Here is a 25,664-nt window from a genome sequence, read left to right as displayed (position 1 = left end):
GACCTCCTGCCTCCGTGTTGCAACTGGTCAGAGTCTGGGAGGTGAAGAATCCTTCCCCTCCATGCTCAGCACGTACCAACCGGGCAGGGGGCATGTGTGTTAAAGAACACGTCTAGAACAGCTTTGGTAGGGGGTGGCCACTGCTGGGATATGTGGACGGGCTGAGTGGCTTTATGAGGCAGTCCGGGCCGGCAGTCTTACTCGACACTGCTTTCCTGAAGGAATGTTGGGGCGTGCAGTTACTGTTCTTTTTCCTTCCAGCTCTTCTCATGGTTTTAGTATACATAATAAATAAGGAGCGCTTTTTTTTTAAAGTTTCATTTATACATGTATTCCATGATTGGGAGAGACAGCCTTCCTGACATACATGTATTCCATGAGTGGGGGAGAGATAGCCTTCCTGACATACATGTATTCCATGAGTGGGGGAGAACAGCCTTCCTGATATACATGTATTCCATGAGTGGGGGAGACAGCCTTCCTGACATACATGTATTCCATGAGTGGGGGAGAGACACTTCCTGACATACATGTATTCCATGAGTGGGAGAGAGACAACCTTCCTATACATGTATTCCATGAGTGGGGGAGAGACAGCCTTCCTGACATACATGTATTCCATGAGTGGGAGAGAGACAACCTTCCTATACATGTATATTCCATGAGGGGGGGAGACAGCCTTCCTGATATACATGTATTCCATGAGTGGGGGAGAGACAGCCTTCCTGACATACATGTATTCCATGAGTGGGGGAGAGACAGCCTTCCTGATATACATGTATTCCATGAGTGGGGGAGAGACAGCCTTCCTGATATACATGTATTCCATGAGTGGGGGAGAGACAGCCTTCCTGACATACATGTATTCCATGAGTGGGAGAGACAGCCTTCCTGATATACATGTATTCCATGAGTGGGAGAGACAGCCGTCCTATACATGTATTCCATGAGTGGGAGAGACAGTCTTCCTGACATACATGTATTCCATGAGTGGGAGAGACAGCCTTCCTGATATACATGTATTCCATGAGTGGGGGAGAGACAGCCTTCCTGACAGACCTCCGCTTCAGCCGGCCTGGATCATGGTGCTGTGGACCTGGCATCTTCGGGAAGACCCCGGATGTGAACCTGTAACTTTCCCATGTGGGTCTGCCTCCCAGCGCATCGCGTTTTACCTCTGTGCCGCTCTCTGCTCCCGTAGGTTGCATGTATTGAGTGAATATTATGCTCCAGGCACTTTCCAGATGGCAAAAGCAAAGCCCAGAAACAGCGCCCCCTAGCCGCCAGTCCAGAAAAGGGCAGAGTTTGTCCACAGACCCATGCTGGCGGCACTAATGGTGATGCTCTGAACCATTCTGCTGCTCCACGTGCTAAAGACCCCGGGCTTCAGGGAGGTTGTTTAAGATGCCCAAGGTCCCCACAGTGACAAGCAGTAGAGTCAGGGTTTGAACCCAGCCCACTGTGACTCAAAGCTTGGCCATCCTGGCTCCCAGACCACCCCTTCTATCTGAGGCTGGGCCCATCCTAGTACATGACCACTCCCTTCTCCCCGCCCTGCAGTATATCGTGGGGTCTGCCAGGGTCCTCTGCACCCTCCTCTTGGACATGGCAAGACTGTCTTTCTGGAGGAAGGGACAAGAGAACGAGAAATGGCTTTTCATTCCCCTGTTAATTGACGCGATGCCCGTACGCATTTATTGCACAGCACAGTTATTTGCTACGTGAGTGTAATGTGTACCGATCAGACCAGGAGGTTTCCGTTTTTTATAACCAGCCTCTCCTGCCCTCCGGCAGTCCCTCGGTCCCCCTCCCACACAGATGGAAATGAACTGGAAACAGCTCCGGAGACTGCGAGCGGCACATTTTCTCCCCATAAACTGGTTATCAGCACTTTCCGCCAGTCAGAGATTAAGTATTTACTGGCTTTCTCCTCTGCAACTTCCCTGGAGAAAGCTTGCGCTGGAGTCCAATCCCCAAGCCCAGTTATCCAGGGGTGGCGAAGCAGCTGATGGAGGTGAAGATGCAGGAAACGAAGATGAATAGGCTCTCCCCCTGCAGCAGGGGGGCCAGGTCGCCCAGAAAGGCTGGGAGCCAGGGGCCCGTGGCGCCTCGTGGGGTCCTTGGGGGTGAGCTACCAGCTCAATACATTGCAGCTCGTGCAACACACGTGTGTTCTGGGTACACGCTCCTGTGCTTCTGTGTGCAGACAGCGCAGGTTGACGGAGAGCCAATGCGTGAACACATGTGTAAGCCTGCAGAGTGCCTCGGGCGTGGGCCTGGACCTGTGCGAATGCAAGTATGTACACACCTAGAGAGCCCATGGCTCAGCGCGGGAGGACTTGTCGTCCTCACCTGCCTCTGCACATGGAGCCTCCTGCTGCTTCGCGGGGGCTGCGCTATGGGCTGAGGTCTGGGATGGGCTCTCTGATGGCGGCGTGCAGACGGGTGCGGCTCTGCAACTCCAGTGTCCCCTGCTTCTCACATCTGACTTGGACTCTGCTCTCTGTGGCCTTGCAAGGCTCCAAGAGCATTACAGAGGAGGCTCTCACTGTCATGCTGATTCAGGCAGCGCCTCTACACGGCCCTGGCCATTCCTTAACTCTAGGCCCACAGGGGCGTTGCTGACTGCGTGCTACTGGGTACTGGCCAAAGACATGCCCTCTGCCCTCATCCATGCCATGCCCCACTGCAGGACACTTTCCCCAGTCCTCACCACCAGCCCAAGCTTGACTGTGAAGACTCAAACTTATGGTGGAGACCCTATGAGCTTCGTGTGGCTCCACTAGCTCTGTCCGTCTTTTCCTCCTTGGCTTTACTGACCCCTCCCTTTTTTTTTTTTTTAATTGACAAAGGGCACATGTGCTTTCCAGAGAGGAAGAGAAGAAAGCACCCTCATGTGGGACATGGTCACTCTGTAATCCCTGCCCCTACAACTTCTCCACCCTGTTGGGATTTGGGGTGGGTGCACACACACGCCTGGCATGTTTGTAAAGCCGCTGGGCTGCAAATCAAACCATGGTCGGCCATGTGGGAGCTGGCCCCCTTAGCCACTTAATTATGGGGCTGCCTTCCATTAACAAAAAAGAAAAGTCACTGCTTCCCTCCATATTTGAGAGACAGACAGACAGAAACAAAGAGCTAGCACCCCAGTAGGGCCTCAGCAGCCCTGATTATGAGCACACCCATGCCTGCTCAGGGAGATCTCCTAACACGATCCCAGAACCTCCCCACACAGCATTGTGCTTCACCTCTGCACCACCACCTGGGCCCTTGACTTTCATAACTAACATGTTCATACTATGTGGTTTTATTTCATGTGAGTACGTTTTATCTACTGCAAAGGGGAAGGTATTTCAAGAAACAGCTCATCAGAAAGGGAGAAGAGTAAAGAAGCTGTGGGCCCTGCAGCCTGGTGCTCAGGCTCCATGGGGATGTCACATGGCCAGTTGCCCCTCAGTGACACGTGAGGACATGGCTGCTCGGCTCTGTGCTCTTCCTCCCAGCCCATAACCTCAGTGTGACCACGAGAAAAACATCCAACAGCTCCTGCCTGAGGGACGTCCCACAGAATGCCTGGTTCTTTGCAAAACCGTGAAGGTCATCAGCACTGGGAAAGCCTGGGATATTGTCACAGCCGGGATGGGCAAAGGGGACGTGGTGGCCAATGGTGATACGGTATCTCGGGTGGGATGCTAAGCCAGAGAAGGGACGATAGGAAACAACTCATGCAATCTGAATGAAGCATGGGCCTTGCTTAATAGTAGTGGGACAATATTGGCTCATTAGTTGTTCCTAATGTGCTGTAGGGCTTTACTAATGGGGAAACGGGTGTGGGCTACACAGGAACTCTACTACCATTCAACATTTCTGTAAACCTGAACTGTTCTGAAATAAAACATTTGTTTTATAATGAACACACGGGGCGAGCTCAGTGGTGCCGTGGAAATGCACTGCTCACGAGGAGCTGGATGCCACAAGGCGCTCATGGTGCGAGTCCCCAGTTCCGTCAGTCTGAAGCAAGCTGAGCGTGCACAAAGTGTCCACGGCCTGACAGGCTGGGAGGCTGAAGGAACGGGACCGGGGCATGACCAGACCCTGCTGAGGGCTTCTGCCTCACTTTTCACTCTCTCCCTGTCACACATGTGCATGTTCTATCACGAATCAAGGGGGAAAACATAAACACAGTGAAGGACTTCTCCAATAAGAAAATATTTGTTACCGTGGGTAGAATAAAAGTCCCACCAAAGGAAAGGAAGGAAAAGAGAAAGAAAGAAAGGAAAGAGACAAGAAGCTAACCCTGCACTCACTGCAGGCACCAGCCTCTGTAGTCACTGGAGGGTGGGGTGGTGGAGGGAGGCAGGGCAATGGGGGAGGGATTTCCCTGAGCTCCATAGCTGGTCACTCTGCACGCTCCCCACATTGCACTGTTTACTTTCCATGGTTCTCCTTCCTGCCTTGTCTCCTCCTGTGCACTCTACTCTCTGAAATGGGGGCTCGAATGCTTCTTCTGCAGACCCACGATGACGGCATGACACACTCCGGGTTCTCGAGTCCAGGGCTCAGGAAGAGTTCTGTGAATGGTTGTTCCTCTTTCCTTCCTTGAGGAGGACCCCCAGCGAGAGCCTGAAAGCACAGGCTTAGGGAGCAGGCATGGGCTCTTCTGATCTCTGCCTGAGTGACCTTGATCTTGGGTTACTCCTCCAACTGGACAGCAATTTTTTCAAGACTAAGGACTGAGCCATGGATTGTCATTTAAATAGCTATGTTCTTGGACCAGAGAGCACTTGAGTCACAGCTGAACAATAGCATAGGATCTAAGAGCAGGTTTGATAGAGAAAGGGAGAAGAGAGAGTAGGGACACTTGCTATTTTAAGAGGATGGGCAGAGGGAGGGAATTAAAGAAGAAAGAAGCTTGGGCAAGGAAGGGAAATTTCACAGTCCAGCTTAGCCTTTCCCTCGGCAAGATTACTGAGCGCCTCCACCACTGCCCTCACAGTGCCACGATTAAGTGCCTACTGGTCATCAAGGCAGTGCCATGGAAACTGTCCAGCATTCAACAGAAGAAACCAAGACATGCAGGCCTGAGGGGAAGATGAATATCCAACAGCAGAGGTGAGACAGATCAGTTGCCACAGAGGCAGACTGGAAGATGAAAGAGCCTGACTTGGCCCTCGGTTCTCGCTCAGGTTGTAATCTCGCTGGCAACCCCATTATGTAGATGATATTAAGGCACTGTTGACAAGGAGGAAGCTTTGGGACATGCTCCCAGGAAGGACAGAGACCAGATCTCCCACCTGTGAGCAGGCAGTGTCAGACACCTCTCAAGTTGCTTGCAGGGTATGAGGGGGCCTAGTCAGTGAGTGGGTACTAAGACCAGAGCACCAGGACTAGGATGGGTGGTTCACAAAGGCTGAGTTCTAAATAATCCACAGAGACAAGGCAGAGTATCAGACCAGGAACTTGGTATGGATTGATTCAGGATCCAGGGAAAGGAAATGATGAGAGGGGTGGGGATAGGGTGGGTGCTGTCAGAAGAAAGGGCTTGTTTCTTGGGACACCCGCCACCTCCTGGCACCGAGCGTGAATGGGCGAGCTGGCTAAGACATCCTGCATCAATTCATGGTTGATCTTGGAGTGGTGCTCAGCTCTCAGCAGGTCTGCTAGGGACAGGAGGGTGGCTGCAGAGGTAAGGGCTCTGGAGGGACCCACCAATGACTGTCCCTCTGCCTCAGGGCTTCCACAAACCAGGTAGGCAGCCCAGAGATAGCCCCCAAAGCCATGGCTGAGTCTCTCTTTATAAACCCAGGGGTGTACAAGTCTTCTATGTGCAGCTCCTTTCCAATTCTTTGTTGGAATCTTTGGCTCAACTCCTGGCCTGCTTCCCTCTCTGTTCTGTGAAAGTCTGAAAGAACTTATATCCACACCCATGTCTTTGCTGGCCTCTACCTGATCTCAGTGGGGCTGTTCTCTGCTGCAGACTCCTCTTCCCACCTCCGCCTTCAAAGCTGCTTCCTTAGCTTCTCCTCTGCATGGCTCAGAGCACCCATGACTCAACTGCTCTGAAAGTCAGCCTGTCATTTTCCCTGCAGATCCGATCCTTGTGCTGGTATTTTTATTCAGCAAATGTCACTAGCAGGCACCCAGTCTCCAAAGCGAGTGTCCCAAGATCCCCCCTCCCATTCTACGCCTTCCCTTTCTCCTACCCTTAGGAAGTTGTTTCCAACACCCACACATTCCACCTTCCACCCATACTCTGCTTATCCCCACATTCCCGTCTCTGCCCTTGGCTCCGCTCTGGGCATTTCCCCTGGTTAAGCACTGCAGCGCCCACCTTGTGGATCGTTCTCTAGCCTGGCAGGACTTCTTAACCACATCCCGTCTCTCCTCCTCACCGTACCAGGGTCGTCTTTCTGAAACACAAACCTGGTCTTGTCCTGGCCTTGCACTGTGTGGGCCTTGAGACTCCCCGGAGTGGGTCCCGCTGCTGGTGCTGATCAGCTTTCACCCTCTCCCACGTGGACTGCTCTTTCTAACCACACGGAAGTATGCAGACCGGAGACATGTACCTGCATTCGTACGGCGCTGAACATGTGTGGTTAACTACCTCTTGTAATTCTTACTTAACTTCCAAAGGTCCTTGGGCAGCGCCCTGGTGGGGAGCCTCCCTGAACTGGCCAGCAGAGGCTCACGCTCTGGCCTCCCCTATCAGAGCAGTGATGGCACGGACTGCACTGGCCCGTGCCCAGCTGTCTGCTGCCAGGCTGTCCCCTTTCATCCCTGCACCTGAGGGCTGAGCGTAGTGCCTGGGCCGGGGAGCGTGAGTGAGTGAGCTCACTGGGCATTGCTTCTTTCCGGTTGCTTCATTTGTCTGTGAGGAGGAAGATTTCCAGGTGCCACTGTCCTCTGGGAGGCTCCTAGGGACCAGGCACACATGCCTTCCTGCCTCTTCGTGTACTCCTGCCTCGGGCAGCAGTCCCCTCACAGGTTGGCTCAGAGGCACCTCCCCCCAGCCTCTGCTTGGGTGGAGTGACTCCTTGCATCCTCCATTACGGCAGAGAAGGTTAGGGAACTCCATGAAGAGAGAAGCTTGGCTCGTGGCTTGCAGACAGGAAAAGCAGGTGCATCTGGTAATCCTGTCCTGAGGGAGGTGAAGGGAAAAGGAGTGAGGGAGTAATAGCCCAGGCCCTCGTCTTGCTGCCTGGGTGCCTCACTGGTGTTTGAAGTTCAATGCATAAAGAATGAGCAGAGGGGGACTCGCAGGAGCCAGCACTGTGGGGAAGTCCCTGCTCACCCCCCAGTCAGCAGAGTGCAGAGGAGATAAAGAGAGACAGCCTCTCCTCTCCCTAATCCCGGTGGCTGGCAGGCAGCCACTGGGTATTCCGCAGGTTCTGCTCCCTCTGACCCAAGGGAGCAGAAAGACTGCCTTGCGGAGCTGAGCAGATGCTGGACACTGTAGGACAGCCCCGCATGTCACAGGCGAGCATAGGCATGGCTGTGGCAGTGGCTCATCCTCGGGGTCACTCAGAGGTGGCTTAGTTGTGGGGGACGATGGCCTGGGTGCAGAAACCCGGTCCTCCTACCTGTCTTGCAGCTTGAGTGTGACCTCCTGCCCCAGGCCATGCCCAGGGCTCTGCCATCACATGGGGGCCTAGCCTGGGCCCTCCACCCCTTGGGCACAGAGCGACCACCTCGAGCCCCTACGGAGGTGGTGGGCTCTGCCTGGGCTGCTTGGGAACCCTTCCAAGCAGGCCTTTCTCCCTTCGTCACCAGCCTGGCAGTCAGCACGTCGTGCCCAGCACAGGCTGACCTAGGGGCAGAGCGCAGGTGTGGGTTCTGTGGCTGGTGCTGATGGTGGTAGTCGAGGCTCTGCCACAGGCCTTGGGCTTCGCACACGTTAGCATGTCATGACAGACTCCAGCTGTCCTGGCACGGAGACTCCAACGGACATGACCTCCTCGAGTCAGGGCGAAGGCTGAAATGACACACAGAAGTGCTCCCATGTGCCAGCACTCGTAGTGTTTAATAAACACCACCCACCTCAGCCCCTCGGGCGTTCATTCCACAGAGATGTAAGATGGGCTAATTACGGCCAGGCTCTGCTCTGTGCTGACTTCCGGGGGAGCTACCTGTGCCCCTTAGGGGTCTATTCCAGCAAGGGGAGACGGACAATACCCCATGTGAATGAGCCGAAGAAAAGTGATGGGTTAGGTCTCAGCATGGCCCATGGAGAAGCTGAAAAGGGAGGACGGAGAGACCAAGTCCGGGGATGAGGTTCAAGGAAGGCCTGACCGGAGCAGCGTCTGGGCAGATGTGGGGGTTTTCCCAGGTACACATCTGGAGGACAGATTTCCAGATGCACAGCCCAGCGAGTGAAAGGATTTGACCCTGGTATTGCATGGGACGTTCCATGAATGACAGAGTAGGCTGGTGTGGCTGGTGACAAGAGGCCCAGTGAGAAGTCAGTGGGAGGAAGGTCTGCATGGGAGCTGGGCTGGGCGAGGTGCGAAGGTGGAGCTCATGGGCCTCGTAGGCCATTGGGGACTGTTGACTTGTACCCTGAGGGAGTCCGCGGTCCTCGGCTGCATCGGAGTGACACCAGCTGTTCACATTTCGGTGTGGTCACTCCCCTCCTTCCCACGGCTTTACCATATAGGGTTCCAGGAGACTGGAGGGCAGTCAGGAGCCAACACGAGAGGTGGGCATGCAGGTGGGAAGGGGTGCTTTCTTGGACACTTTCTGGAGGTGCACCCGGGAGGCAGACTGTGGCGTGTGAAGGAATTCAGGGAGCTTGGGCTCGAGCAAGTGTGAGGAAGGACTGCGGCTCACTGAGATAGGGCAGAGGGAGGCTGGGAGGTGCTGGTGGTGGGGCTAGGTCAGGAGCGCAGCCTGCAGTCTGGGCCCGGCTTAGGTGTCCAAGGGGAGCACCACGCAGCACCTGTGGTGTCAGGGGAGGGCTTTGCTGCATTCATGAATTAGAGTCACATGACGCCCCTCAGTCTCCAGGACTAGAGCCAGAGCAGTAAGTGAATTGCGGAGGACCGGAGAGGGCAGCTGGGGGTGCCTGCTCCCTCCTCCACTCTGATCTGTTTCCCACCTCAGAGTTGGAGACACCAGGATAAGAGCTGAGTGCTCTTCCTAGGGACAGAGGCGATAACAAACGTGACTTGCATAGGGACAGATGAGGATGACAGCAGGGGACAGAGACCCGCTCTGGCCAAGGGCAATGCACTGCCCTGAGGAAAGTTTGGCAATGCCACTGGACTGGACCCCAGAGCCCTATTGGTTTAAGCTTGGAATGAGCCAAAAGGGTCCAACAAGCAGTGGGGAAGCCCTTTTTAGTGTCACGCATTTGCTGAGAACAGATCCTACTGCTCAGTGCTGTCCTAGGCCCAGGGAAGATCCCAAGGAGCCCATGTGCCTGGCTTTGGGCTGCAATGTGGAAGGGAGGGAATGCCCAGGGTGCCCGGAGTCTCTGGAACTAGCAAGCCTTCTGCATACACCAGCGGCCTCCACTGGAGAGTCAGTATGGAGGGCCTGTAGCTGGGTCCCTCCTCCTGGAGTCTAACACTCTAAGGGGGTGCCCAGTGGAGTCACCCACTCAATGGCTAAGCCTTCATTCTACGGGAAATCTGGGATCTGCAAGGGGGAAACTCACCTGCACCCACTTCCAGCCACCACCTCTGCACAGCCTGCCACTGGTCTGCTCTGCACCACTGCAGCTGTGATCCTGGTGGGAGGCCTGTCCCTCTCGGTATTGAGACCTCAGGAAGACCAGCCCTGTAATGAGCTGTTGTCAGTCACGCTGACCTTGGCAAAGGGTGGAGGGGAAGAGAGGTGAGGGAGGGGAGGAGAGGCGAGGGAGGGGAGGAGAGGCGAGGGAGGCCTGGGGAAATCTCTGGACTGAGGGCAGCAAGGAAGAGCTTGCCTGAATCAGAGCTCAGGCCCATGCAGGGACCAGGTATGGGCTGACCAGGTGCTGGGGCTGCTGTGGGAGTGGGTGACGGAGGTTGTGCCTGTGTTGGAGAGACCCCCAGGGCACTGCAGTGCAGGCACTGCTGAAGCTTCTGCACGAACAACCTTGCCAGGCCTGAATGCACCCTGTGTGTGTGTGTGTGTGTGTGTGTATGATCTTCAAAAACTGTGATGAAGAAGCTGCATGCATTTCAAAACGTTTTGCACCAAGATAAACTAGTGCTTTAATTCCATTCCTCCAAGAACTTCATGAAGTTTCCTTGAATGCTTGCTTGTGTGTGGATGTAGATAGCGTGTATGTGATTGAGTGTGCAAATGTGTGTGAGACAGCACTGGATGTGTGAGAGTGAGCATGTGTGAGTGTGAATGTGTGACACAGACTGACTGAGTGAGGATGGGAGTGAGCCTGACTTTGTCTGAGTGTGGGCGAGGGCGTGGCTGTGCTCATGGGTTCTGGGTGGACACAGCCAAGGCCTTCTCTGGCCAGGCAGCCCCAGGAGTGCCCCTGTGGGGAGGTCACTGGCATTTTAAAGGCTTGGCCTCATTGCCCTCCGTCAGCCACTTCCGCTTCACCCAGTTGCAGGTTTCCCCTACTCCAACAAGGAAAGAAAGAAAGAAACCGGAAAGGCACAGCCTGTGTGGGGAGATCAAAGGCTGTCCTCCTACGGCCTCCTCCCTCCTGCCTCACCTCCCAGCCCCTCCCTGCAACTCCCTCTCTTTATTCCGATCACTTGCCTTTTCTTCAAAGGCCTCCTTTCTGGAAGAGGAATTGTGCACACTTTGTCGCAAACACCCTGGATTTTTTTGTTAACAGCAGCACTGCACCAAAAGAGATCAAAAGAGGGGCAGGGGAGAAAGGAAACAGGATCCCTCCCCCAAGTGAGCAATTTAACCCTCTCCACCTAGGAGAGGGGGTTTTTGCAGGGAAGAGAATGGGGAGCCCCTCCAGCTTTCCCTGGGGCGGCCTGCTAAATCAGCCAGGGTTTCTGCATCCAACTCCTTCCACTGCTGTTTTACGGAGGACACTCCCTTTTCCATCTGTCATCTGATCCTTGCCTGGATTTCCTGGTAAAGCTCTCTGCGGGTAGGGGGAGGATGTGACTAAGGAAGGTAAAGGCATCTCACTGAACTGAACTCTGCCAGACCTGGGGCCCAGCCGCTAAGCCCTGCCTCTTCACACTCTGACCCCCTGAGAATCAGGTTTGGGTTTTAAACTAACCTCTCAGGTCTGGTTATACTGCAACTGTTCCCACCCCGTCTTCCTTGGAGTCTGGGCTGCAGGGTGCTTCCATCTCCAGTAGGGTGGACAGCCTGGGATTCCAGGGCCCATGGGATTCCTGGCAATGGGGCACAGGAGTGATGGCCTTGGGAGCAGTCTTTGGAGTCAGAGTGTGGGCACCTTCACAGACACTTGGCCCTTCCCAGCCAGCCCTCTGCTCAGTGTGTGAGAGCTGCTCTTTCGTTCCCAGGGTCTGTATTAATCCCAGGTCCCCAGAGGCTGTTGGGTGAACGAATTGATCAATAAGGGCAATAGAAGCGAATCATCAATCTCTCTTTCATTGAGTGCCTACTGCTTCGAAGGTGCTGTGGAGTGACAGAAGTGTATGACTGGCATCTCAGTTTGTTCTGGCTGCGATAACAAAATATCTTAGCTTGGGTCGTTTATAAACAGCAGCAAGTGTTGCTTACAGTTCTGGAGCTGTGGAGTTCGAAGGTCAAGGCACCAGCAGAGTCAATGTTTGGAGAGGAGCTGCACTTTCTAGATGATGCCTTCTCTGTCCTCCCAGGCCTCTGTGAGCCTCTATTAGGTCACTAATTCCATTCCTGAGGACTTCACTGTCTCCCAAAAGCCCCGCCCCTTGCTAATGGCACATTGGGAGTTAGGCGTCAACACAGGAGTTGAGGAGCAGCCAGTCTTTTGCTCTGCTGGCTTTTTGTCGTATCTGGGAGAAAACAGCCAGGAAAGGGCTATGGTCTACAACAGGGAGGGTACTGGGCAGAGAAAGGCCTTGGGAGGCACAATGAGGGCAACTGGTATTGAAGGGCCAGCAAGATCTGCAGGTGTGAGGGAGGCGTTCAAAGCTGGCAGAGAAGGTGTGGTTTGGGCAAAGATAGGTGTGAGAGGAGGTGAACAGAGTGGGACTGCAGTGGAGTCCCTGAGGAGCAGCCACGGGACAAAGGCTGCTCTTTGCATAGATGATGGCATGTCACTCAAATAGGCATCACTCTGGGCATGGAGGAGCCATAGCATTTTGCATGTTGAATAAAAGGGATGGTCATGCCATGACACCAGTAGCATACCTAATGGCACCTGGGAAATAGTAAGCCTCATGGGTCCCCTACCCACAGCTGCCAGGTCCCCTCTGGCGGGAACCTGTTTCACCTTCTTATGCATCTCCAATTCTGTGCATGTACAAGAACTTCTAACATTACTCTTTTCTCTTTTTTTGGTAAGCAAATGGGTGGCATATTAAACACATTGGTCTACACTTACCTTTTTTTTTTTTTTTAACAGTAAAGACTTCATTTTTAAGAGCAGTTTTCAGTTCACTATGAAAAGGAGAGGACAGAGGACTGGCAGGGGGTGTGGTGGTTAAGGGCGCTGGAGTCCCACATGGCTGACCGTGGTTCGAATCCCAGACCTGAAGGCTTGCTTTCTTGCTTACCCTCTCTCTCTCTCTCTCTCTCTCTCACTCACTCTCTCACTCTGTCCCTCTCTGGTAAAATAAAAATTAAAAAATTAATTTAAATTAAAGATTTTTTTTAAAAGAGAGGAAGGTACAGAATTCCCATGTTCTCCCTACCTCCAACACACGTGGCCTCCCCTCTTACCAACATCCCTCATCAGAGCAGCACCAACATGGGCACATCGCTGTTATCCAAAGTCAACTGTCCCTTGAGGGGATGCTCTTGGTGTTGCACATTTTAGGAGTGTGGCCAGTGTGTGAGGACACGTAGCCACCATTTCATCATACTGAGTATTGTCATACATTATTATACAAAGTCTTTTCACTGCCCTGGGCATCCTCTGTGCTCCTCCCATCAGTCCTCCCCATCTCCAACCCCAGGCAACCGCTGATCCTCTCTGATCTCCATGGTTTGGCCTTTTCCAGAGCATCGTGCAACTGGAACAAGGCTATAATATGTAGCCTTTTCAGATTGGCTTCTCCCGATTCACAATATGCATTTAAACTTTCTCTTTTTTTTAAGTGTGAGAGTGCCCATGTGTGAGGAAGTACAGGAGGAAGAAGAGAGAGAAAGTGTTTTTGGTAAGAACTCATTTTTGCAATCCTCTGGTCCAGCTCCCAGTTAGCAACGTCACAGGCATATATACTGCGTGTGGCTTGTCCAGGTTGGTCTGAGAAGTGAACCCAGGTTTTCTGGTGGTCCTAGCCTGTGTAGTGGTCCTCTGCCACTTGCACATCCATGGCTAGGCCTTCGTGATTTTTTTTTTTCATGGCTTCATAGGTTATTTCTGTTTAGTGTTAAACTTTGCTATCTGAATATAACACAGTGATTTATCCTTCACCTACTGAGGGACGCTTGGATTGCTTCTAAGTTTTAGCAATTTCGAATCCAGCTGCTGTCAACACCCAACATCTGCATGGACGTAGTATTTGACTTCTTTGGGTAGATACCTCAAAGCGTGATTGCTGACGGCATGGTGAGCATATGTTTAATTTTACAAGAAGCTGCTACGCTGCTTTCCAAAGTGGCTGTACCATTTCACATTCCCACCGTCAATGAACAAGCCTTCCTATTGTTCTACACTCATCTGTATTTAGTGTTGTTGGTGTTCTGGATTCTGGCTGTTCTAATAGGTGCATAGTGGTTTCTCATTGTTGTTTTAATTTGCATTTCCCTAATGACATATGGTGTTGAGCATCTTTTTATATGCTTATTTTCCATCTGTGTATCTTCTTTGCTGAAGTGTTTGTTAAGGTCTTTGGCTCATTTTAAAATTGGGTTGTTTGTTTTCTTATTATTGAGTTTTAAGAGTTCTTTTATATTTTGAATAATAGTCTTTTATCACATGGATCTTTTGCAAATGTTTTCTCCCAATCTGTGGCTTGTCTTCTTAGACTCTTGACATTGTCTTTTGTAGAACAGAAGTTTGTAATGTTAATAAAGTCCTGTGTATCAATGATTTCTTTCATGAATCATACCTTTGGTGTTGTACTGAAAAAGTCCTAGCCATATCCAGTCACATAGGTTTTCTCCTGTTATCTTACAGGAGTTTTATAGTTTTTCATTTTATATTTAGGGTTATGACAGATTTTGAGTTAATTTTCATAAGGGGTAAAAGAGCTGCATCTGGATTAACTCTTCGCACATGGATGTACAGGAGACCAGTGCCCTTTGTTGAAGACTGTCTTTTTTCTGTTACATTGCCTTCGCTCCTTTGTCAAAGATCAGTTGACTATATTAATGTGAGTCCCTTTCTGGGCTGTCAATTCTGTTCCATTAATGTATTCAGCTATTCTTTAATAAATATACCACAGTCTTCATTTCTGTTGCTTCATTGTAAACTTTGATATCTTGTAGAGATAGCCTTACAACTTTGTTCTTCTTCAATATTGTGTTGACTATGCTGGGCCCTTTGCCTATCTAAACTTGAAAATCAATTTTTTGATATCCACAAAATAACTTGCTAAAATTTTAATTGGGATTTTATCAAATATATAGATCAATTTGGAAAGAACTAGTATCTTTTTTTTTTTGAGAGAGAGAGATTTTTGCTATAAGGCTTACGTGCTCACCAGAAAGACAGAGACAGAAAGCAAGAAATCACTGCCCAGCGGGGATGGCCACACCACAATCCCTTCTCCTCCATTCTCCTCTCAGGATCTTGGCAGGCATGCACATACGCCCGGCATGAATTTAAGCCACCAGGTCCAGCACTCAAACCACGGTTGACTACATGGGAGTCCAGCAACATTATGCCAACTGCTGATCCCAAGAACTAGCATCTTGTTAATATTGAGTCTTTCTGTCCATGAACATTAAACATCTTTTCATTTATTTTAATCTCTTTCATCAGAGTACTAGGGTTTTCTTTATACAGATCTTGTAGATTGTTAGATTTATGCCTAAGTATTTAGTTTTTGGATAGTAATGTAAGTAATACTGCATTAAAAAAAAGTTTTTGCCATAAGGCATGTGCATTTGCCAGGGAGAGAGAGAGAGAGACAATGAGAGGAAATCACCCCTAAGCAGGGACACACATGCTGCAATCCTTTCTCCTCTGTTCTCTTCTTGGTATTTTGGACATGCACGCACACACACACACACACATACACACACACCTGGCATGATTTTCAAGCTGCCAGGGCTGGGACTAGAACCACAGTCAAGTATGTGGGAGTTCCAGTGGCCTAATCACCACTCCACTTTCTGGCTCTGTTTGCTTTTTAAACTTCAAATGATACTTACTCATTGCTAGTATGTAAGGCAGCGATGACTTCCATATATTAGCCTCGTCTCCAGTAACCTTGCCATAATCACCTATTAGTTTCAGGAGTTTATTGATACTTTCTAATTTTTTAAATAGACAATCAAGTGATCTTCTTTCCCCCATCCCACCCCGAGAGATATTTGCTACAGGGCATGTGTGCTCGCTAGATAGACAGAGAGGAGAGAAAAAGAAAATGAGAAGTCACCCGCCCGGGGGAGGGCCATACTGCAATCCCTTTTCCTTTATTCTACTCTCAGGATTGTGGGCATGCACATGCACCTGGCATGAATTTCAAGCTGCTGGATCTGGGACTTGAACCGCGGCCGACTACATGGGAGTCCAGAGATGTAACCTTTCTACCATCTGCTGGTTCCAACAATCAAGTCGTCTAAGAATAGTCAGTTGTGTTTCTTCCTTCTCAATCTATACATCTTTTATGTCCTTGTGTTATTGTATTAGCTAGGACTTCTAGTACAAAATTGAAAGGGAGCACTATGCCTTTTAAAACTATTGATACAGCAGTAAAGAAAAAAAAACTTTGAATTGTCTTTTTTCATATATTATAAAGCTGTCTTATGTTTTAAAGGTGTATGTCTTTTCTTGTCTCTTTTTCTTTCTCAGAGAGAAAGGGGAGAAAGCACCCTTCAGTAGGGCATGGTCAAGCTACAGTCTCTCCTCTGTTTTGCCATCCTGTTGGGATTTTGGGCCCCACATACCTGCAAAGGAAGGTTCCTCAAGTCACTAGGACTGGGACTCAAAATGTGGTTGAACATGTGGGATCTCTTTCTCTTAGCTTCTAGGATAAGGGACCAGTTCATTTTATCTTTTATAACATATTTTTCAGTATTTCTAGAATTTTCTTTTCAATCATGTAATCTATAAACAATGTAAAATGTATCTATTCCTTTTCTATTTTTACTCTTATGTTTATGTTGCATTGAATAGTGTCTTAAACAATATTTAGTAATAGGAGCAATATTGAACATCTTATTTTCAGAAAAGTCATAATATATATATATTTTTTTTTCCAGGTAAAAATGTGTCATGACTTTTCTGACAACAGTGGTTTCCAACATTCACAGGAGTGTTTCTAATGTGCTTTTCCAAGTACGAAGCTATTGATTTGAGATAAATACATCATTAACATAATAAAGTATGTAGGTAAATTTTTCTTTTTTTTAGTCAAGAAAATACATAGGGGCTGGATGTTGCACAGGGGTAGAAGGTGACAATCTGTGAGGTTAACCCACATGGGTTTCAAGTTTGCATCTGGAGTTCTCCAGGTGTACAGGACATACACCTGTCATGACCAAGGGCTGGCTAAAGCTGGGGGTGCCTTGCAGAATCCAGACCCTGTTGCAGGTTCTCTCTTGCTCTTGCTCGTTGTTTCTCTTGCTCACAGAGTAAATATATAGCCTTAAAAAATAAATTAAGAAAAAGAAAAGATACTAAATTTTTTCAAAAGCCTTTTCAGCATTCATGGAGGTTCTCCTTTGATGTAGTAATATGTTCAATTATATTCACGGAGTCAAACTATCTTTGCATTCTTGAAATATACACAAGTCATGGTTACTTATTATTTTAATCTTTTGCCTGATTATTTATGTTAATGTTTTATTCAGGACATATGCATTGATACTCATGAGACAAAAGTGATTTGCAGGTTTATTTTGTGCATTATTTGTCATGTTTTGTTGCCAATGCTATGCTAACTTTATAAAAGCTAGCTGGAAGGGATCTTTGGCTTCTTTGATCTTGAGCAGTTGAAAATAGCACTGGGGACATATGTTACTTACACATTAGACGGAATTATGCTGTAAAGCTCTTTGGCTTAATATTTTTCCTTGAAGGAACATTTTTATTTTATTTTTTATTTGAATGTCTTCTTTGGTGATTGATCTATTTAAGATATTTATCTCCTCTGTGGTCAACGTTGAAAACTGCATTTTCCTAGAAAATTAACCATTTCAGATTTTCAAACAGATTACATAAAATTGAATAAAATAATATGATGGTTTTAATTTTCTCTATGCCGGTTTGGCAGATTTCTCTTAAAAGCACTCTCATGAAATATTTGTAGTATAATTAATTAGGAGATGTTTTGTGCAAAAGGAAGACAATTAGAATGTGAGGTATGTGGAAGTGGCAACTTTGTGATCACACAATGAAGGACGTGTGGCACATCGATATTACCACCTGGGACAGATATTTGGGGCTCTCTGTCATTTAAGAATCAAAGGTCAGGGATGGAAAGTGGCTAGTTTTATTTCCATTTCCAAATCCCTCCCCTCCTGGCAGTTTCCTCATTCCCATTCTATAGGTGGTCAGTGAAAAGGCTGAGCAAGTCCTGTCTAGTTCTTCGCTCAGATCTCTTTTTAGCAACTTAGTCCCATTCTCACCCAGCTTGAAGCCTCATCTGGTCTTCTATGGCCTCACGCTGGGCTTGTCTGGTCCTTCAAATCAGACCGCAGGTATGAGGATAGGCATCCCTCTCATCTGGCCCTTTTTCTCTCTCCATAGTTGCCCAGTGGATCTAAGATGATCAAAATGATCCAAATCCAAGAACTTTCATTTGGCTTCTTCCCAGGGAAGAGAGATATGAAATGCTGGAGCAGGCTCTCGTTCTTGGACGGTGCTGGGACTTTCTGGAAAACATGGCTGAACTTTGATTTGCTGAGTTCCTTCCCTGGCAGATTCGTCTTCTCACTCCATCAGGGATATTATTTCCCTTGCTGCTCTGGATCCAAGTAGAATTTTGCCTGTGAGCTTTCAGAGAGAGAGATGGGGCCAGGCTTATTGTTTATGTAGCCCGGCACAGTGAATTTAAAGTAATTGTGTAGATTCTAATGTCTGTACAGCCCTTTATGTAAATTTGACAACTGTGTATGTGTGTGTGTGTGTGTGACAAAAATGACAGTTTCTAGGTAAATGTACTCTCTTATCTGCACGTGGTTATAATCAATAGTTAACAGAGTTCGAAACCCTACTACATGCTAGACATTGTAATGGGTGCTTTGCGAGGTATCTCTGACTTGAATAGTTACGTGTATTAAGAGACAATCAATTCAGGGAGAGATGACCATTAGACCAGAAGATTTTCAGGAAACGGGGTGGTTTCCAAGCAGAGGCCCTCTTTCTGAAAAAGGCATGAGGTGCTAAGAAGAAAGCTAAAATGGGCTCTGGGCCCATTCAGAGTCTTCAGCTTGCCCACCCTGGTGGACTACAGCAAATACCCCACCCCCCTTCTAAAGTCCAGGGGGTGGCGGGTACTGGACAGAGACTGAGTGGCTGCGGATTGTCACAAGGAGGGTGCCACACTGCTCAGGGAAACCCTGGGCAGTAGCTGCCTGCGGCTCCTTGCATTGTTCACAGACAGCTCTGGGCTTTTGTGCTCACTGACCTGCTCTCCCTCCCTGGAGAGGGGGTCTGGGAAGGTTCCAGGCAATGCGCCCCACAGCCAGCGTACAACTGTGTCCTGCCAGTGGATAGGGCAGGTGTAGCATGGTGGCTACATCAAGCCAGCTTTCCCTCTCAGGTTCTATGGTGGCTCCCCAGGTTCTATCCTTCCAGACCGCTCTACTATCCTTATCCTCATGTTTTCCTCTTTTTCTTTTTAAATTTATGTATTTCCTTCATGAGAGTAAAAGACAGAAAGAGAGAGAGAGAGAGAGGGGGGAAAAAGAGGACCCTAAACTGGGCCCCCTGCCACAGTACTCCAGCCAGCTCAGCCAGCCAAGGTCATGGGCACATGTATCCAGCACGTATCGCCAACCTGAGAACCGAACCTGTGACCTCCACATGGACCCAGCATAACTTGAGCAGTGCATCACCGTTGTACTGAGATGGACCTCATTTCTTCTTAGATAGAGACATGCTTTCTCCATAGTCCCACAACTGCTAAGATAATATCCACCCTAGCGTCTGGCAATGACTCCTCTGCATGGCTTTTTCCATCACCCCTCAGTTCAGTGCCCACCCCAGGTTGGGTCCAGTATAGACACTCAGTAAATGTTTGCTCAAAGAGTGAATTAAACAACTTCCTTATTAATTCTCCATCAGAACCAGCAGTGCCCTTGACATACCTGAGTGGACAGGGCCCAGCCTTAAACACGGAGCCCTTCCCAGACATAATGGGCACATCTGGGGCCAGTTGCTTCTGCCTCTCCTATTTCCTAGGATTTGCGAGAGCTCTATGATAAAACAGATGTGCCCGGGCAACTTTACCTCATGCTTTATTAGGGAAGCTGCTGTGTGAATCGGCCTGTAGATTGGGGAGTTTGCTTTACGCGCTTCAGAAGCGCTAGAGAGTTGCCTGGAATCCTTAATCAGGCTGCAGGAGAGAAATGGCATGAGCCAGGCGCACTCTGAGCAGGTGATTCCAATTTGTGGGTTGGAAGCGCCACAATGGACTTCTCGTTCCAGCTTTCTGTCAGTCGGTCTCCTTTTCTTTGAGCTCAGGGCCCACCTTTGCTTTTGTTTTACGGCCTGCTTACAGCTGTTCTTTAAAGTGAGAAGAGGTGACACTAAGAAGACAGTAACCATGGTTAGCGCTACAGACATCCCTGTAGGGCTGCCTCCTCACCAGCCATCAGACCCGCGAAGATCACCAAGTAGATCTTCTAAAATTCTGTTGTTGTGTTCTGGTGCGTGGCAGGGCTGGAGAGGGGTCTTCTTGAGGTCTCTGTAGCTGCCTGAGGTTCCTTGCATGGCTCACGGAGAGCTCTGGGCTTCTGTGCTCACCGACTAGCTCTACCTCCCTGGAGGAGTGGAGGAAGGCGACCCAATCATGATTTCCCCAGCACACCACTGACCAGTGACAAAGGCCGTTGGGAAGATGGATGGAGCTGAGGTAACGAGGCTCTGGCAGGCATCGATTATGACAGCTGCTCAGACGAGGTATTGGAGGGGCTGGTGCCTGTCAGAATCCATGCAGAGAGCTAGAGTGAGCGGACACATAAAGAGCAGCGGGTGTGTCGGGTGCGCATGAAAACATGCCGAGCAGCCGTGAGCATGCATATGTGCTGGGGTATAAATAATTTCTAATTAGTGACTTAACTAGGGAAGAAGGCTTTTGAGATGGAAAGGCACGCAGAGGCATTACTTTTTACGGAAGGCAGGTAGGAGGAGGCAGGAGCATGAAAAAGAAAGGCTCATCCCTGCCCAAACGAGCTGGAGAGCCCTAGAAAAGGAATCCCAGAATCAGAAATCTGAAAAGAAGTGTACATTGGTCTCCAGGTTCAGTCTCCAAGCCGTAGGGACTGACACTCAGTGGGAATCAAGAAAGAGGATACAGACCTGACCTCTGGTGCCTCAGCTGCCCAGTCGGCGGCTGAGGCTGGTGCAGGACTGAGTGACAGGTCCTGGGAACCCTGCCTCCTCGGTCGCAGCTTTTACTTCCGGTTTTACTTCCTGTTTACCCACTTCTCCAGGTCAGAATGCCTCCATGAAGCTACGAGGACAGGTCCTTGCAGTGCCAGGGCCCAACCCGGCAGGCCAGGTGTGGAGAACACAGCCATCTGTTGCTCTCTGACCTGTAGCGTATGCCTGTGGGTCTGGCTGGCTGAGCCTGGGGGGTGGATCTTGATGTAAAGGTCCTGTTGGGGTGCCCTTCTCGCTCTCTCTTTCAGGAAAAACAGATTTTAAAAACTTAAAAAAGAACATGTATACATGCATGTGTATATGAACACATAGTGGAAACTTGGGGTAATATGTGTATACAGTGCAATATAATATAGACAAGTGAATACATGTATATACGCAGGTATACACGTACATCTATATCTACCTATCATCTATATAGTATGCGTGCACACACACACGCACACACACACACATTTTATAAAAGTGTAACTGTAAAACCGCCTTGGCCCCTGGTAGGATGGCTAAAAGGTATACAATTAGATACCTGACCAGGGCATATTAAGAGAAATCATAAAGCCCCATGGTCCAAAGAGTGAGAACTACAGAGATCTGAGGAGGAGGGTCCTGTGATTTCCAGTGGGTTCCTCAAGGCAGCAGAATGTGAATTAGACTTTGAAGGATGGGCAGAGCCTATTTTCAGCGTCAGGGAGAGACAGTCAATTGGGTATTTGGAATTTGGGGGCCCTCACTCTGTTCAGAGACTATGTTCTGCCCTCATTTCTCCTCTAGCACCATCTTGGAATGGGGTTTTGGGCTCTTGAGGAAGAGAGGAACTGACATGGAATACATGGGTTTCTCTTGAGAATTAGTGTCTCCTGGTTGCTCCTCATCTGAAGGCCACTCCTCTGTGATTCCCTTGAGACCCCGAGAGAGTCTCTTCCATCAGGACAGGGGTCTCAACCAGGAGGTAGGAAAGGATCAAGCTAAATATGAAGGCTTCTCAGCTGGATGACTCTAGCCTGCCTTGTCCAGATGTTTCACCCAGTGCTTGCTTGTTGGCCCAATGTCTGGTCAGGGAGCACCGCCTTTCACTCTTAGAAATATCCTCACTTAGATCATAAATTAAGAGCATCCTCCCCTCTACTTACAGCAGAAAGGAGGGGGAAGAGGAGCATGAGTGATACTGGTCTTTGACAGAAACTATCCTAGAAAACAATTAGGTCTTCCAGCAGCTATGGTCAATACCACATTGGACTAAAGACAACTCCCCTCCAGCATAGAACCTGAGTGACAGCTGGAGAGTCTCAGCCCCATCACTCTGTCCGTAGGCTCATGACACTAGCCCCAGAGATGGCTGACTTGTGTCAAGAGGGTGCTGGGTGTGCTCTGGCTGTAGTGACGACACTGTGGTGCACCAGCAGTACTCACCAAGGGCCTCTGACAGCCCAAAGCAGACCCAGCCCCACTGGTGGCCTCCCTGAACTACAACCTCCAGCAGAAGCAAGTGCTAACCATGCCCTGCATTCTCTTACATTTCCTGCTAGGACTCATCCTCAGAAACCAGATGGAAAGCAAAGCAAAGCCTACCAACAGTTGGTTAGATGTCTGGCTTCTGTCGTTTTCCTGCCTACTAATTATGAGGGAAAATCCCTTGCTTCTTATGAACCTCAGTTTCTCTGTTGTCTATAAAGCAGGATGATGATACCAGCCTAAGCTACTTTTTCTTTTAATTTTTAATTAAATTTTTAAAAATGATAGCTCATGTGTAAGCACTAGAACAAGAGAGTGAGGTTGAAGAAGAAATTTTGATATTTTTAAGGGATTCTAGGGAAAAGGGAGTCTGAATACTATTGTCAGTCTAGGAGGAAGAAATGGAGCAAAATATGTAAGGAACAGAGTTGATATGGGCCAAGATTGAGGACTGCAGGATTCACGTTGCCTGAATCTGCGCACCGAGATCCTACAGACCTCAGAATGGTTTTAAAGGCTAGAATCATGAATGGGGAGGGAAGACATGAAATGGTCATGTAACTTGGCATTGTTGGAAGGCTGTAGTAGAAGGTCTTGTGCAACAGTGATTGGCTAAGTGCTGTGACAAGAGGAGAAAGGTGACCTCATAGTCACTGGAGATCAAGCTTGGAGTGTGGAGACAGCGAGTCTGGCTTATGGCAGTGACTACTGAGAAATACAAACATTGCGACAGCTGGTAGCCCTGGCTGGGGTCTCAGCACCTATGTTTCTGGAGCTGGTCAACTTTAACATGCCTCACATTGCTTAGGTTGGGCTGATTTGGCTTTTTTCTGTCTAGATTAGGAAAGACCTTTTTCATCAACCTAAACATTCAGCCATCAAATCAGATTGAGTCCTGGTCTCACTTAACCTCTTCACCTCAATTCTTTTTATTTTTTTTTTAAGTTTATTTATTTACCTTTTTATGAGCAATAGAGTAAAAAGAGACAAAGGCAGAGAAAGAGAGACAGAGTCCCTGAACAAGGTCTTGACACCTCTAGTGACACCCTGCCCAGATCACAGGCATGCATGGGCGCAACAAGGTCAGGGGGGCCTGGGGACGTGGGCCTGGAACCGTCCCACCAAGTCATCCTTGCAGAGCATTGTGTTTTTCTGTGCCACCATCTGGCCCCACATCTCGCTTCTTCATCTTCCCCTGATGCTAGACTTGACTCAGCCATTCAAAGCTACTGGCATGCCTTCAAACTGTATTCACTGTATTCACAGATCCTCTTATTTGTCCCTTCTTCATATCACCTAATCTTATCTTCCTAGCAGGACGTGGCTCAGAGCACCTCGTCTCTGCGTTACAGGCCTGGCTGTGCTCCCCATGATTGGCCTCACCTTGCACCATTTCCCATTAGGTCAGGATTCTGCAAGGTGCCATGTCTCATTCCCGATGTTTCACTCATACTCGGTGTCTGGAAGCACCCATATCTGAAATCGCAGGTTTTCCTGCTGGGCCTCTACCCTGCCTCTTTTCCTGCACTGGGGCTACTACAGTATTAATGTTCGAGAGTACTTAGTATTTAAATAAGGGGACAGAGGGTGAGAGCCAAATGTGGTCCAGAAGTTGCACTGGAAAAACTACTGTAATGGCAGCTTTTAGAAAGTGACAAGCAGGGGACCAGCAGATGGTGAAATGTTTCCATTGCTGGGCTCCCCCGTAGTTGACCACATTTCGAGTTCTGGAGGCTTAAAACTCATGCAGGGCAAGTGTGTGTTTGTGCCCCAAATCCCAAGAGGAGTATGAAAGAGAAGAGATTGTGGAGTGGCCATCCACCCCCCACCCCAGGGGGTTGATTTCTCACTTTCTGTATCTCTGTCTCTCTCTATCTCTCCAGCAAGCTCATGTGCCCTATAGCAAAAACAAACAAACAAACAAACCAAAAACCCCTCCAGTTCCTTCGTGGCTAGCACCAACACAGGGCAGTTCTGACCTCTCAGAGCTGTGGTCTACCTCTAGACAAGTTCGATGTGTAGACAAGCTCGGAACCCACAGTAGCTGAGCTCGTCTACTCCCTTGGATCCCCTAGTCGTCCCTTCCCTAGGGCCTGCCTGTACTCTGTATCTACCCCCACTCCTGTCCTGTCTGCTCCCTGGTTTTATTTATATTTTCTCTTTTGCTCTCTCCTTTTCCTCTAAGCTTTTTTTTTTTTTTAAATTATCTTATTTAACTTCATTTATTTATTTAACTTTGACCAGAGACAAAGAGGGAAAGTGAGAAAGGAAGCTGTCAGGTCCAGGACTTGAACTATGGTTGGCCATGTGAGAGTCCAATGCTCTTCACCACCATGCCTCCTGCTGGCCCATCCTCTAAGCTTTAATTTCCATTTTTCTTGGGGTGGGGAAGAGATTGAAGAAGGAGGCCCTCCTAACCTCCTCAGGGCCGTGCTCTGTCCTGGGAGCCCGTGCATCTTGTTTCCTGCTGCAGCCCGATTAGACAGCGTGCGTGATGCAGCCTGGTACCAAGAGCCACTTCTGAAATCAGATGCTCACTTAGCACCATCACCTCATTATGTAGAGTTTAGTTAGCTCTATTGTCATTTTACCTACACTTTTACAATTGATTTTAGGCAGAGGAGAATTGAATTGTTGTGGGGTTCGACATGTGGGGTTTTCACGCATATTGCAGTTTTAGAAAGTCAATCGCTGGCCACGGAGGCGCTTAAGAGGCTGGAGCTCTACCAAGAAACCCACAGCTGGTTCAACAAGGCAGGAGGTCCTCCAGGAGGAAACAAAAGAGAAGCAGATCATCAAAAGCCCTGGAAGGGAATTTCCCCAACTGCCCATCCCTTGGGCCTGATGCAGGGTCCAAAAGTTCAAATGAGGACTTTCACGGTCTTCGCATTTACCTGTTTCACAGATGAGGGGAGGGAGGCACAGGCTCCGGGTGCCAGACCCTGCACTGTGCAGACCGCAGCCATGCAGTTTTTTCAGTGGGTGTTGAAGTTTTCTCTGCTTGGGTTTCTTGGTTGGTTTACTAGGGTTTCCCTGATAGAGCTCTGTCTGTCTATAGGGCCATTTTGACAAGCCACAGTTTTCAAGCCTTTTAGAACTGGGCTCCACTGCCCATACCATGGTCTCACCTCTCAGCATTTTCCTAGGTTGATCGAATCAAGTGGTGTCCCAGCTGGGCTTAAGGTACAGACTTGGTGGCTTTTCTACCGTTCTTCCCCTTGGGCATCACCATGCAGCCCCGGCCCGGCTGTGAACTGCTGCGTTGTCCTTCCCCAGTATCAGCCTCTGAGGAGTCTTTGCCCCCGACTTTACTGGGATTGCTGCATCTGTTTTTACAGGTTTCATCTTTCTTCATCTGCTCCCAACGGCCTTCCTGGGACTTTCTTTAATTCCATCCCCCCCCCCC

This window comes from Tupaia chinensis, unplaced genomic scaffold (genome assembly GCF_000334495.1).
Source record: "Tupaia chinensis unplaced genomic scaffold, TupChi_1.0 Scaffold000494_1, whole genome shotgun sequence".
Classification (NCBI taxonomy): domain Eukaryota; kingdom Metazoa; phylum Chordata; class Mammalia; order Scandentia; family Tupaiidae; genus Tupaia; species Tupaia belangeri.
This window is presented reverse-complemented; position numbering follows the sequence as displayed.